The sequence below is a fragment of the Marmota monax genome, unplaced genomic scaffold (genome assembly GCF_021218885.2).
Source record: "Marmota monax isolate L192 unplaced genomic scaffold, Marmota_monax_Labrador192_F-V1.1 WCK01_AAM20220418_F8-fsc00954, whole genome shotgun sequence".
Taxonomy (NCBI): Eukaryota; Metazoa; Chordata; class Mammalia; order Rodentia; family Sciuridae; genus Marmota; species Marmota monax.
The window spans coordinates 65,001-78,969 of record NW_026694622.1 but is presented as its reverse complement, the minus strand read 5'-3'; the positions used below and the strand labels follow the sequence as shown (position 1 = coordinate 78,969).

The window sequence follows — 13,969 nt, the reverse complement described above, 5'->3', positions numbered from 1 at the left end:
CATCGTTTTCTCACTCCATGATGTAAGCAGTGATGCAATCAAGCCACCAGGTAGGTTGGAGGTACCCATAGTAAACAGCACACTCTAGTCAAGGAATTTGCTTCATTATTCCCTGAGCCACTCAGGAGGGCATGGCCAGTAATATGCCCTTTAGTCACCTTTCCTGGTGGCTTACTCCCAGAGTTCTGGTCACAGAACTAGCATCCAGTACATAGCACAACATTCACTACTTATCAACATGTGGGATGCTTCAGTTCAGTTCGCCGACTATGTTGTCTTGTACATATACCAAAAAAAAAAAAAAAGAAAAAAAAAAAAAAGAAAATAAGCTGTCTCTGGCTCCAAAGCCATTGCCATACACAGAGGAAGTTGTTCATGGCTGGAGATATCAGTGTACTAAAAACTGGAAAGTATAGGGTTTTTACCTGCAAGGTATATTCTTGTTTCTGTTTTACTTACATAAATAATAGGTCTCTTGCCTCTGAAGGCTTCTAATATACTTAGGCTTTCTTGGCCCCCTGCCAGCTTCTAGCACATTTTGGCTCACTTTTGGTTCAACTCTTAGGACATCTGAGGTAAAGTTTATATGGAAGTAATAAATGTACTACATGGAGTATCTTGCCTCTTTCAGCTTTTGGCACCCCTAAATCTCACAGTCATAGCAACAAACTGACCAGGGGCTCTCTTGGTCTCTGGCCAAATTATTTTTCCAAGTCCACCAACTCTGCTTAACTAGTGGAACATGGTGAACTTTTCCCCTTGTGTTGGAGCTGCTGGTGGCTGCCAATCAGAGACTTTGGCTGGAACTGCGTGGAATTGCAGATGTTAATCTTCTTCCTTCTCCTTAGAATCCATCAGTACTATGGGAAATTCTGAGGAGCATTTTCAAGGTACATACATTCTTCTCCAGTGACAGTACTCTGGCCTCCAAGTCTTTTTACTTGTCTTTCAAATCCCTACTCTTGTCAGCCTCTCATACCATTGCATCAGTTTTTGCATTCAATGCTGTAAGAATCTTTTACCTGCAGGGACTTCATGAGCAACTTCTCAGGCTGTTTAATCCATCTCATCTACACTGCCACTGATATTTTTGTTCTTGGTCACAGGCTGGTGCCTGGACTTTCCTCCTCAGGCTCAGCTGCTCAGTTCATATTGTGCTCTGCCAGGTTCCTGTTCAACAAAGGGTAACCAGAAGTCTTCTCTATGCTCACAGAGTACCCATCAACCATATCACAACTGTCAACAAGAGTTCATGCTAATAGAACCTCGGCACCAAGTAATACTTATTGGGCATAGGACCCTCCTGTCTGCTTGAACCAATACATCTCTTATCTCTGGAATGTCCTGCCACCTCTTACAATTGTCAAGGTGATATTGAGGCTCAAAACTGCAGAAAAGAGTTCAGGATCCTGGAAGTTGAAAGAAAATGCAAGACACTGTTGGTATAGTACACACATTTAATTCAGAGGTGGCAGCACCATTTAGCTAACCCTAGTTTCTATTTTCAGTCCCATCTAGTTCCATTAGCTTCCTGTTTCAGCATAATCGCTGCTTTATAACCACTCAATTCTATTAACATTCTTCCCTCAATTGTGACAAAAAAAATAGATGTAAAGACTGCCAAATGTTCCCTCCCAGGAGTCAAAAGCGGCTTTCATTCAAACCATTCAGTTAAGAGCTGTCTTCAGCTACATGAAACTGGCTTCTTTGAATCTTCTATATGCCCTTCAATCTGGTCATATAGGTTGGATTTTATATCTCTGAGCTTTGAGTCCCCATCTGTGGAGCAAAAAAATAGCAGAGAATTCAAACAAAATTTTTTGATAATTGAATAGTATTTTCAGTAACATGAGATTGGAAACTGTGCTAACTAATGTTATAGAAGTCCCAAGCAGTGTGCATGCTATAAAAATTACCTTATAATAGATGTTTATTTTATGTTAATCCATTTTTATTTGTTATTTTTTATATATACATGACAGTAGGGTATATTTTAACAGATTATAATATATGGAATATAACATTCTGATTAACATTTTATTCTTGGGATTGTACATGATTTGGGGTTTCACTGGTGGTGTATTCGTTCAAATATTATCAGGAAAGTTATCAAATACTGTACAATAGAAATGTAAATGGACTGGAGTCATTCATTCAAGTGAATAATATTCTTCCATAAAAGCTGTGGAAAATATGCTACCACATGGATGAGCATGAAAACTCATGCTGGCTGTAAACAAACACAAAGACCACACATTGCTTAATTTCTTTGAGAAGAAATATCTAAAATGTGTAAATTGATGGTGTAAGGAATAATAGAAATTATACTCAAAATTTGTCATAACTGAGGGTGAGAAGGATGGCACTGAGAATGGGAAACAAAACTATTTGAAAACATGAAATATTTCAGAATGATTTCATGAAAAAAGTTGAAGATTTCCCAATTCCTTGGTGTCATGGAGCCAACTAGGTGCAGTTTGTAAAAGTCACTCTGCAGTTATTTTGTGACACAAACTGAAGAGAACAAGGTGTTTGGTGCTGATTTTATGAAGTTACCTGCAAGCTGTAATAAAAGCCCCTTGGATTCACATTACTTCTTAGAGCATCAGCTTCTGATGAGTTTAATAGCACCCAAAATGCACATATGTGAGATCCTCAGGTGAGTCAGAAAGCCTATGTTTATTTAGCAAAAAATAAATAAAAGTTCTGTAGAATTCAGTTTGGACCCTTCACAGAGGATGGATCTGGCCATTTAGCTGGGAAGCCCCCAAGAAATGTAGAGTATGGCTGAGAAAATAGTATGTTTTCTTCCCTTTGTGTTGAGGTGATCACAGTTGCTGAGACCTCCCAGAACTCAAGGCCATCAAGGGCCAGTTACATACATTCCTATGGGGCTGGTTCAAGAAAAAATTTTAACTTTTTCCTCAGGAATGGGAAAATGATCAGTAAAGAGAGAAACATTAGCATGTGGAGGATCTTCCTTGACTTGATCTTGTGGAGAATTAAAGAGAATCAGACTCCATGCTAGAATCTCAGGGGGCTGAATTCTGGAGCTCCTGCCCCATGCCTTGCCTCTCTTTTTATCCTCCTCCTCAGTCTTTGCACAGATCAGGCCTGACTTGTCCAAGGAGGAAGTCTCAATGCAGGGGCCTCCCTGTGTTACATTGCTATCATTGTTTTCTCTGTGTCTCCCCTCTGGGGTTTCAGGCCCAGGCAGGGTTTTCAATGAAAAAGACCTTTTGACAGAATGCCACAATCATCTGCACTGAATTAGCAACATATTGTCTATCAATCAGGGCACAGCTTGTTAGCATCAGTACCTGGTATATTTTCCCCAAACTCTTGTTACTCAGGAAAAACTTGCATTCAGAATTCTTAAAAAGATTCCTTCTCTTGTTTTGTTAGTAGGTCTCCCTAACTCTTGGTTCCAGTCTGGAGATGATGTACTTATTACCATTGTCAATTAGAAATGACATTAATATCCATTAGCTTCCTCTCCTCTCTACTGCAATGAGCAGAGTGGTGCATTGAACTATGGAAAGACATAGGCTGAAAATATGGTTGACAATCTTGGGTGTTTGAGGAGTTCTTAGTTAATGGTTGATAGTTATTTGCTCCCAGAGTTCTGAGGCTAATCCTGGCATTTGAGATCTGGAAATAGGGCTTTCCTGAAAGCCTAGAGGCATTGTGTGATTGTTACTCCTTCTCAGGGGAAGACAACAAGGTTCTTACATGTGGATACAGATCACCAATTTCCTACTGTGCAGCTCACATCTCCCTTGTTACTGAGGGTGAGTACTGTCTTTAGTACTGGGGACCTTTGTGGCTTCTGAGATTTTTAGACTAGTCTCCAGTGTATCTCATTTCTGTGCTTGAGAAAAGAAAAAAAAATAATCCTGATCATCTCTACAGAGGCAGACATGGTTGGAGGAGAGAATCTTTCTAGGGCAAGCATTCTTAAGCAAGGAGGATGTTTTGGCTTGTGCCTAGCAGCTGAGATGATGATGGTGATTAAAGAGACTGGGATCTTGGATGCTGAGTAATCACCTGTGGGTGGCAGAATACAGAATTGTGAGTCCCTGACCTTTGTCATTCCAGTGTGTGTTGAACCAAGAATAAATTTTCAGTGAATAAATTGGCCACTGTAAAACTTCTCACAATACTACATCTCAGAATTCAGAGTTTAGCCATGATGAAGAAGCTACAGTCTGTGAAGAAGGTACATGGGCAGTGAAGAGTTGCCCCTCTTTCTGAGGAGGGTGAGGTGGAAAAAAACTTGAGGAAGCAAATTCACTCTACAGGACTCCTTGTTGTGCACTCAAGCCTGAGTGTCCTGTTCTTAAGGGAAAAGGTGTGCATTTAGCCTAACTAATTAGAAATCAGTTATTGATTCCTGTGTGATCCTGGTGATTAGGTCATTATGGGGAGATACATCTACTAAGCCTCAGTCCAGAGAGGCTGAGGACAGGTTCCATCCATTCCTAATCAGAAAAGGACTCTGAATTCAGGGAATGAGATGCTATTTAGGGGGAGGGCATAATTTATATTGGAGGTGTGCCAGTCCTCTTCAGTGCACAAAAGAGTCCAAAACACACTATGGGCCTCTGATGCAGCTGTGGGTCTGCAGGAATGAGAGATCTAGAGGAATCTTCACCTTGGCCTGGATGCCTCACCCTCCTCATAATCTGCAGGAGATGGACTGTGAAAAGAAAAGTAATGATTTGGGACACCTGGGCTACTTTTATCCTTTTAAAATTTGGAAACAGTGCATAGGAAATTAATCTCTGTGTCTCTGACTCTTCTGTTCTGGGGTCTTGGTCATATGTCTGGGCTGGTCAGAAATCTCAGTTTCAGGATATATGGTACAGAAAGTCACTTTCTCCTGCACTGGAAATAGCAATAACAATGGAAGGTATCCTATGGGCTGGTACTAACAGATTCCTGGTGCTGTACTCCAAACACTGATAAATAGGAATTCTTGACTCTGAGTGTTTCTGAAGACTTCTCAGGTTTCACTTCTAGAAACAGAATTCCTGAGTATCTCTGGCCTTCAGCCTGAGGGTGATGCTTATTTATCTTGTTCAATGGGAACAAAGACCTTAGTGATTATATGGTATATGAGACCCATGGGGGTGCTGAGACATAAACCTTCCCTCATCCTCCCATAATGCTGTTGCCCCCAAGATTAAGTGCTTTTGACAATCAACATGGGTTACTATGACAAACATATCAGTGACCAGTCTGAATACCTGACTCTTAGACAACATACCAGCTTTAAATGTTTAGCAAGAGTTGTGTTTTAGACAGATTCTTGTTGCTGCAACCAAAAGACCTGACAAGAATAACTTTAAGGGAGAAATATTTATTTGGCACTCACATTTTCATAGGTACATAGACAGCCGGCTCAATTAGTTTGTGCTCAGGATGAGGCAGAATATCAGTATATCAGGGAATATAGTGTGGTTGATGGAATCAACTTAAGTTATGACACCAGAGAGCAGACAGAAGAGGGGGGGGGGGGAGAGAGAGAGAGAGAGAGAGAGAGAGAGAGAGAGAGAGAGAGAGAGAGAGAGACTCTGACTCTTCTCCATATGGACAAAATATAATCTCCAAAGACATGCATTCTCTAGCTACAACCCACATGCGCACAGTTAGTATCCAGTTAATACATATCAGGGGATTAATGTACTGATTATATTAATTATCTCACAAATCATGTATTTCACATTTAAACTTTCTTGCATTGTGTTACACAGGAGCTTTTAGGGGACATTTAATCAAAACCATAAAAAGTTGGAACCTTGTGTTTCATGTCTGACAAACTTATTAAGATACAATTTGCATACCATCAATTACATCCAATGAAGTACACAACAGGATTTGTTTATTTTGTATTTTCAAGTTTGTAAAACCCAACTTAATCCAAGTTTAGATTACTTTATCATTCTACAAAGAAACAATTTTAGTCTAAAAACTAGTAATACTATAACTTTCATTATAACACCATTTTATATGTAATTTAATAGATCAATACCGTAAGTAATTATTAATTTATTCTTTTCAACATACTAACATAAAAAATGTAATTATGTGATATCAGTTATGTGTTCCTTCTTACTGCTTATTAAAACTCCATTATTTGGGTAAACTACTATACTTATCCATCTATTAGTCATTGGAGATTGGAATATTTAAAATCTTTGGAATTCATGAGTAATTCGGCTACATTCAGTGTTATGCACACTTCACATTACTTTGTGGATGTGTTTTATTTTCTTTTGGGTATTAAATTGAAATTTGGGAGCTATAGGTTAACTGTGTTGGAAAAAATGCCTACTGCTTTTCACAGAGGCTCTGAATTTTCCATGACATGAGGAATGTGTAAGTTTCTCTATTTCCACACATTCTAGCCAAAACTAATTATTACTTGTCTTTTTTTAATACAGCCACCCTAAATGGAAATTATTTTATATCTCATTATGGGTTTTCTTGTAATTACTAATGACAGTAAAAATTCATTCAGGAGCTTTATTGTTTCTAAACACAGTATGAGAAGTCAAAAGTCTGAGGATTTTTCATGAATCATTTACTTCATGACATGTTAGACTAAGCTATTGGTGACATCACTAACTTCACCTGCTCAAATATAGAGAGCAGAAATTCTTTGACAAGAATAAACCTTCTCTCAGGAACAATTAAAACACTCACAGTGAGGTAGCTTAACCATGGCAGGATCAGAAGACATGAACACCTTGTGGGATCTGTCAATGGCTGACACTGAAGCCTTACAGTGAACTTAGACTTCCAAACATTCTCTAGAGCCTCTTCCTTAATATGTCACTTGCTCAGTGAATAAAACTACAAAGATCACTTGATGGCTAGCACCTGCAGCTTCACTGGGTAGAAAGTCATGGATGGATAATTATTGATATTTGATTCCATCTCTTTTCACACACACACACAAAGACACATATACACATACACACTTCCATTTTTGTTATCCATAGAGTGCCACAGCATCTGGACATTCACCTACATTGTCCCTGAGACTTTTCTGAGAGAAGTTGTTTTGAGTTTTTGTGCCATCTGCATCACTTTGAGAGTAGAATTGCCATTTTTTCTCAGGCACATTGAATTTTTTGGGTTAATGAAACATTGGTGAGAATTCACTAGAAACAATGTGGGATTTTTTTTGCACAAAATGCAGCCAATGAAGTCACAAAGTATCAGAGAGCAAGTGGAAGTGTAGGAAAGACTCTATTAATGAGAAAAAATGAACTTGAGAATTTGAGAGGGGTACAAGGAGGGTAAAAATTTGGTATCATCTTCTAATGACAATCAGGATTTTCTTCATTCTCTTTCTCTTTCTGATTCTGTCTGAGATGCTGTGCACTCATGTACCCTTCATGGCACATCTCAGTGCAGCCTGCAAAGAATGTAAAGGTCTACAGATGCCACATCTGAACTCCTCTTCAATCCTTTCTGTAACCTCTACTTGGACAAATAAAAGAGTTTCTAGTCTCTCATAAATCTTAAATCAACTTATCACTTGGGTACTAGACCTGAGAATACTACTTACTTAATAAACATACTGGGCTGGGGTTGTGGCTCAGTGGTAGAGTGTTCGCCTAGCAAGTGTGAGGCCCTGGGTTTGATCCTCAGCACCACATATAAATAAATAAATAAATAAATAAATAAATAAATAAATAAATAAATAAAATAAAGGCATTGTGTCCAAAAATAAAAATAAATAAACATATTGCATGAATGATGAGGTAAAAATGCACACAAAATTGAGAGCCAGGCTGAGCTGATAAAATATTTTCCATATTATTTTACCCTTTACTCCTTGGTTTAACAGTGATACCAGGATTATATTTCCTGCTGTTCTCTCTTCCTAGTATCCACATTCCATGTTAATGGCTGCTTCACACTGTGTAGATCCCATCTTCAATACCAAAGTGAAAGCATGCCACTAGACAAGGTCACAGTCAACTGTTTCTGAACTGATAAGCCAACATTTATAACTTTTTACCAAGTGTTTAATTCTTTTATGGTTAGAGAAACCAACAAATTGCAATATTTTCCCAGGTACTCAACAGTGATAGAAACAGCCTGGTTATTCAAATAAGAAATATTCAGTTTCTAGTATATTCTTCTTTTCTTACACCATGTCTTTGTGGTTAATAGTTTAAGAAGATTTCATCTTAAAAAAGAGCTCCCATGAATATTCTCATCCTGCTTTCCCTTCTCATAGCTTCTCTATGGACAAATTAATTTCATAAGAAAACTTTTGAGAATCCCCATTAATGCAATATAATATTTATTAATTAACATATATAAATAATAACTGGGGATTCAATTGAGGACTTACCACATGCTAAACAAGCACTCTACCACTGTGCAATATTCCCAGGCACCCTCACTCAATTTTATAGACTCAACTTACAGTACAATAGAAGTCCCCCATAATGTCCCAAATAGCGAGTTGTGATTGTTTAGGATTTGTATTTTGGTACAAACACAGAATGAGCTTGGTTCTTCACATTCACAACATTGTATTTTTTCTACCCTATATTGCAAAATTCTAAAGTGACAAAGAGCATGCTAATACTGATAAAATTGTGTCTATGTGCAACTTATCACACAGGCATTCTAGGCAAAGAAATATATCAAATGATGTTGGAAAATCCTGTGGCATTCAGAACTTAGAACCCTAAACATGGGCCTTTGATCAGAAGATGGTGAAGAAGAGCTGTGCAGGGCATTCCATTGTGTTTCTTACAGCTGGATGAGCCCACTAGCATCAGGTCTAGCAGAGGCTGAGCTACCTCCTATGCTCCCCAATGAGATCTTTAGCTTGGTGCTCTCAGGGCCTGGTGATGGCTCCTGAGCAGGATCCTGTACAAACCACAAGGTTTCCAATAGCTGCTCTTTCTATGATATTTCCTATGGTGAAACTCAGAATGGGCATCTCCTTAGGCATACTTTCCCCTTATGAATTAGAGATCAGATGTACTCTGACAAAGCAGGAATGGAGGAGTTCAATTTACCTGAACAGCCACTTATTTTCCCTGAAAGCAGCAGAGAGAGTAAGACAAGCCTGAGGTAGCAAATTCCCTCTGTGGAGAAAATGGCATGTACCCTCATTCCTCTTGCTACTCTCTCATTACTCAGGTAGGGATAGGTCTTAGAGACTCAGGATAGACCCCATTCTATATTAATCTTCTAGTTCAGGTAACCACTATCTTAAATATGATTCCCACTCAAGCACCCACGATTGTTCTCTGCCCAACCTCTGCTGACTCAGTCCCCCTCCTTTTCTGCACCTCCTGAAGCATCTGTCAGACTCATCTGCACCCTGAATAATGTCTCCAATGTGCTGAAAAATGGATACAGTGGTACCAGCACAAGCTGGGGAAGCATTCTAGATTTTTCCTGAGATACTACTCACATTTGGACATTCTACATGGCTCTGGGATTTCTGGCCCCTTCTCTGGATCCAAAGGTGTCCAATACAATTCATCCCTTTTGGTCAATTCTGGGCTGCAGCTTGAGAATGAGACTGATAATTACTGTGTCATTGGCCACATTAATGCTTCTCACAGTGACATAGGCATATGGGGAATTGATACAAAAAACAAAACAGCCTGATCAGGGTATTGGACTATAACTCTTCACCAATTTCAAATTAATATGCTTTTAACTCTAAATATAAATTTAAGTGAGTTCTGGGTCACAATGTCTGCCCTTTAATTTTTCTAATCAAAGTTTCTGAAATTTCAGGAAAACTAAAAATAACACCAAAATAAATATAACATCCAACCTTTTTTGTGATTTATATGGTAATCTGATTTTATAACCATATCCTGAAGATTTAGATTTTTTCTCTGAAAAAAAATACACCAGTTTTTTTTTTCTTGGCCAAGGGCATGAGACCTTCTAAGAGGTGGATATTCCTCTACAGCATAAGTTTGGCTTTTCAAGGATTCAGAGAAGATATCACCTAATTTGTCTTCAGTTTTTGAGCTCAAGGCTGTTCAGGCAGTCAGGGATTGAGACATTAAGATATGAAATGCTGTGTGAGGATAAAGGATGAAGAAATTTCAAGCACAGGGCTAGCTCTCTTGCTGGGTTTCTGCACATTCAGTTTTGTTGTCAAGGATTGAATGTTAGGCAATGGGGGTAGGGAAGTGGTATGGAGTTTAGAACTGAAGACATAAAACTTTCTTGATGAATGTGACTGAAGGTGAGGCTCCACCTTTGATTAGAAAACTCTTGAGAGTCCTCCTGAGAAGTTCAGTGAAGTAAGTCCCAAGGATGACACTCTTCTCTGTATGACACCTCTCAGGATAATGTGGACTTTTATAGGTAGGTTTCTCTGGCCTCTTAGGAAATGACTTCTCTCCTCTAATACCCATTGGGGCTTTTCAAAATTCTAGAGTTTAGGAGTAGATTGTGGAACTTCAGGGAGCAGAAAATTTCCCCACATATACATATATGTGTAACTATACCAATAAATCACATGATGTGCCTCAGAGCCTGAGGCCATTTTGTTTTACACAGGGAGCTATAGAAACATTGGAGATTACTGTGGCTATTGGTGCCCAGAATTTCCTGGGAGAAATCCTATGTCTGTGACCTCAGATATGAGTATTCAGTCATCAAGGATTCAGTCCTAAACTTAGGCCAAAGGTTTGTCAGTAGGGCCTCATTGAGTACCACTAGGTTCCAGCCTGAAGTTCAGGCTTAAAATATAAAAGGCTGATTATCACTTTCCACCCCACAAGCATGTGCTTTTCCTCATTCTCATTCGGCTACATCATCAGTGCCACAATTGTCTCCACTCTAGAGTGAATTGAGACAAAATCACCACTCCTCTTGTCTGCCCCTTCATGCTTTATCTCTGCCTATGAGCAACTCACACTCCTATGTTGCTTCTTCAACCCCTTTCATGTCTCCTGATTGTTTCCCAGGCTGTGCCAATCTTTCACTGACTCTGAAAACATAGGAAAGGTGTGCTTCATTTTCTCATCAGATTTCACTCTGATGTGGCTTTGGATTCCCTGATGAAGAATGAAATCTCTCCTCTAAGTACATAACTCTCAGACCCTCCAATGCTGTTAGACCTCATAAATTATGCCTTACCCTCAATATTTCTCAAGTGGAAGAGTGTTGGATAAATATCAGGTTTTTTAGACATAGACTTTATAAACCAACTGACATTTAAATCCATGGAGGTATTCACAAATGAACCTGATTAGGAACTTTTTCTCTGATACAAAAATTTACAAGGGTTGGTTAGTTGAGCAGTTGTAGAAACACCAATATAACAGTAATTTATATTGATAGCAATGCTATTTATATAAATAATATATGGAAAAATATAAAACTAGAAGAAGATAACTGACATACATCAGAGTCAAAATAAGTTTGTTTTTTTAAAGTAGACATTCAAGGGCAAATTAGAGAACTGAGATGCAAGTCAAAATAGAACACACTCATTCCCTGATAATATTATATTCTCACTCAAGGAAAATAGACATCTGAAGCCAAGGCCTGTAGAGTGGAGTGAGGCAGAATACAACAGGAGACTCTTAGAAATGCAGCAACCAGTCAATAAGTAAACCTGTAAGAGAAATTCAGGCAGAGTTACTAACACTTGTGACCTCTCCTTAGCTTTCTGTTTTGTTAGGTAAAGGACAGGCTGAGTAAGTTGTCTGCAGGGCATGCCAAACAAAGTTAGCTGCAGGATGACCTGGCTTCTCTAACCCTCCATCTGGTTCTTTATCACCTGTTTGCTTCAAGCCCAAACACCTAATCCCCTGCTCAAGTCTGAACACTCAACCCGACACTCAAGGCTGAACACTTAACCCCCTTGTGTGTCAACAAGGCAGCTTACAGACCCAGAGACCCCATTAGATTTGGGCTATACAAACTCTCTCCTGCTGGGCCTCTCTCTCTCTCTTTTACTCTCTCTCTCTTGCTCTCTTGCTCTCTCTGTCTCCTTTGTGTGCTTTCTCTCTTCTCTCTTCTCTCTCTCTCTCTCTCTCTCTCTCTCTCTCTCTCTCTTTCTCTCTCCCTCTTTTCTCCTCTGTTGCACTGCTGCAATAAAGATCTCTTGGTCACTCCAAGTGTTGTGGTCACTCCAAGTGTTTCCTTTCATTGGTGCCGAAACCCGGGAGAGGGTTAAAACCCACTTTTGGGTCCCTCTTCCTTCAGAAGTGCCACTCACTGGATGGCCTGAACCCATTTTCTCAACCGCCAGAACACCATCCACCACCGGCCTTTGATTGGTGAGTTTCCCTTTCCTGGAGTCCTAAACCCAATGGTGGTTTCAGGAGGATTTAACCATTGATTGTCTGGCAAACCTCTTTGCCAAGCTGCAGGGAGGAAAGCACCCCACCACAGCCTTCAGCAGATTAGACTCTTGGGTTCAAAATTATTCCCTTCCCTTCCCAGCTGGTAGTTTACCAGCATAGGCTTTGTAAGTCTCCCTCAAAGGACTGTGTAACCTCCAGGAACACAAAACAGAGAACAAACATCACACCCCACACATATCTTCACAGTCTCGATGGCTCATAAAGTCCTAGTCCTCGCACCTTCAAGACTTGCCTGCTAGAGAAACACTTATTATTTATATAATTTAATTTTCTAAAACTGGACCTGTTATCAATAAGATTAATATAAAGTTCTATAAACTAGGGTACAATTTAAACGTAATATCATATTGTGTTAGCTATTGTTCATGTGACATCAAGCAACAATATATGTAAACTTTATAAAATGATATTTGGAAACAAATATCAACTTCATATACTAGAATACTTTACCTAAGATTTATAAAGAGCCCTGCCTTACCTAAGATAAGGCTATCCCTCCCATCTTACTACATGTCAGAATGACTCCAAAGTAGGCCAGACTTCAGCTAAAGCCCAGTACTCTTAATTTAAGGTGAAACTGACTTTGCTGGATGTTTACAATCAAGACTTAAAGTTAAATTAAAATGGCCAAAAAAACACCAATATTTGGCTCTGGCCCTCTGAGTCAGTCTGAATCCAGGGAACAGGGAACTTCTCTAAAGAGCTTTGCAACTCTGGGACACATAACCTCCTGATCAGGGAGATTAATGAGACCACTGGAGAATGAAAAGCCAATCAGTGCACTTGCTCTGAATAGGAGGGTCATTGGAGACAGGAGACATCCCTGATGTTTCCAAAGGAAGCCACATGGTCAAGCAAGACCTAGACCTATCTTAGTGCAAATGGCACTAGCAGAACCAAAAAGCTGTTCTCAAGTTCCCCCACAAGTGACCCCTATGGGAACTCGGCTGACTCTTAACAATAGATAGAAACAAAGTCAATTTTGACCAGCTTGATCTTAAACACCTACCAAAAACAGTTAAGCCAAAACACAGTCATTTCTGGGAGTAATGAAGGACAAGAACAGCTAGAAAAGAGGAGACAGCAACTAGGCCAACAAGTTCCATGGGAAATGTTCAGTCAAGTATGGCCTTGGCTCCTCCCCCTAGCAGGACTCCTATTAGTCCTCTTTATGTTTCTCCTAATAGGACCATGTCTATTAAATTGCCTACAGAAGTTCCTGAAAGATCAGATACATAAATTCACCAACCAGTCAGTCAATCAACTACCAGCCCCTGATGCCCAAGATGGAGACCTATGACTCATGACCAACTCCTCTAGCTCCAGAGACTCTGCCCCCACCTAAAACCCTCCTTAACCACTTTTCCAGATTTTACAATTCCTCTTTCACTTCCTAGGAATGAGAACTACTCTTCAGCAGGTCCACTCTGCTTGTTCTGTCTGCTCTACAGTATCCCCACAAGGAAGCAACAAACCTAAACTCCCCACACATCAGATGAAGAGTCACTAGCCAGGCGAAGACTGGTAGATCAACTTCACTCTCATGCCTAGGCACAAAAAGCTTCACTACCTACTTACTTTGGTTG

The 13,969-nt window shown here is 39.6% G+C and overlaps 1 protein-coding gene across 1 annotated transcript in view; it reads left to right on the top strand.

Moving 5' to 3' along the window:
* The window catches only part of LOC124078074 (uncharacterized), a 41,260-nt gene that overhangs the window by 26,921 nt on the left and 370 nt on the right, over positions 1 to 13,969 (top strand). The gene's annotated exons all lie outside the window — the stretch shown is intronic.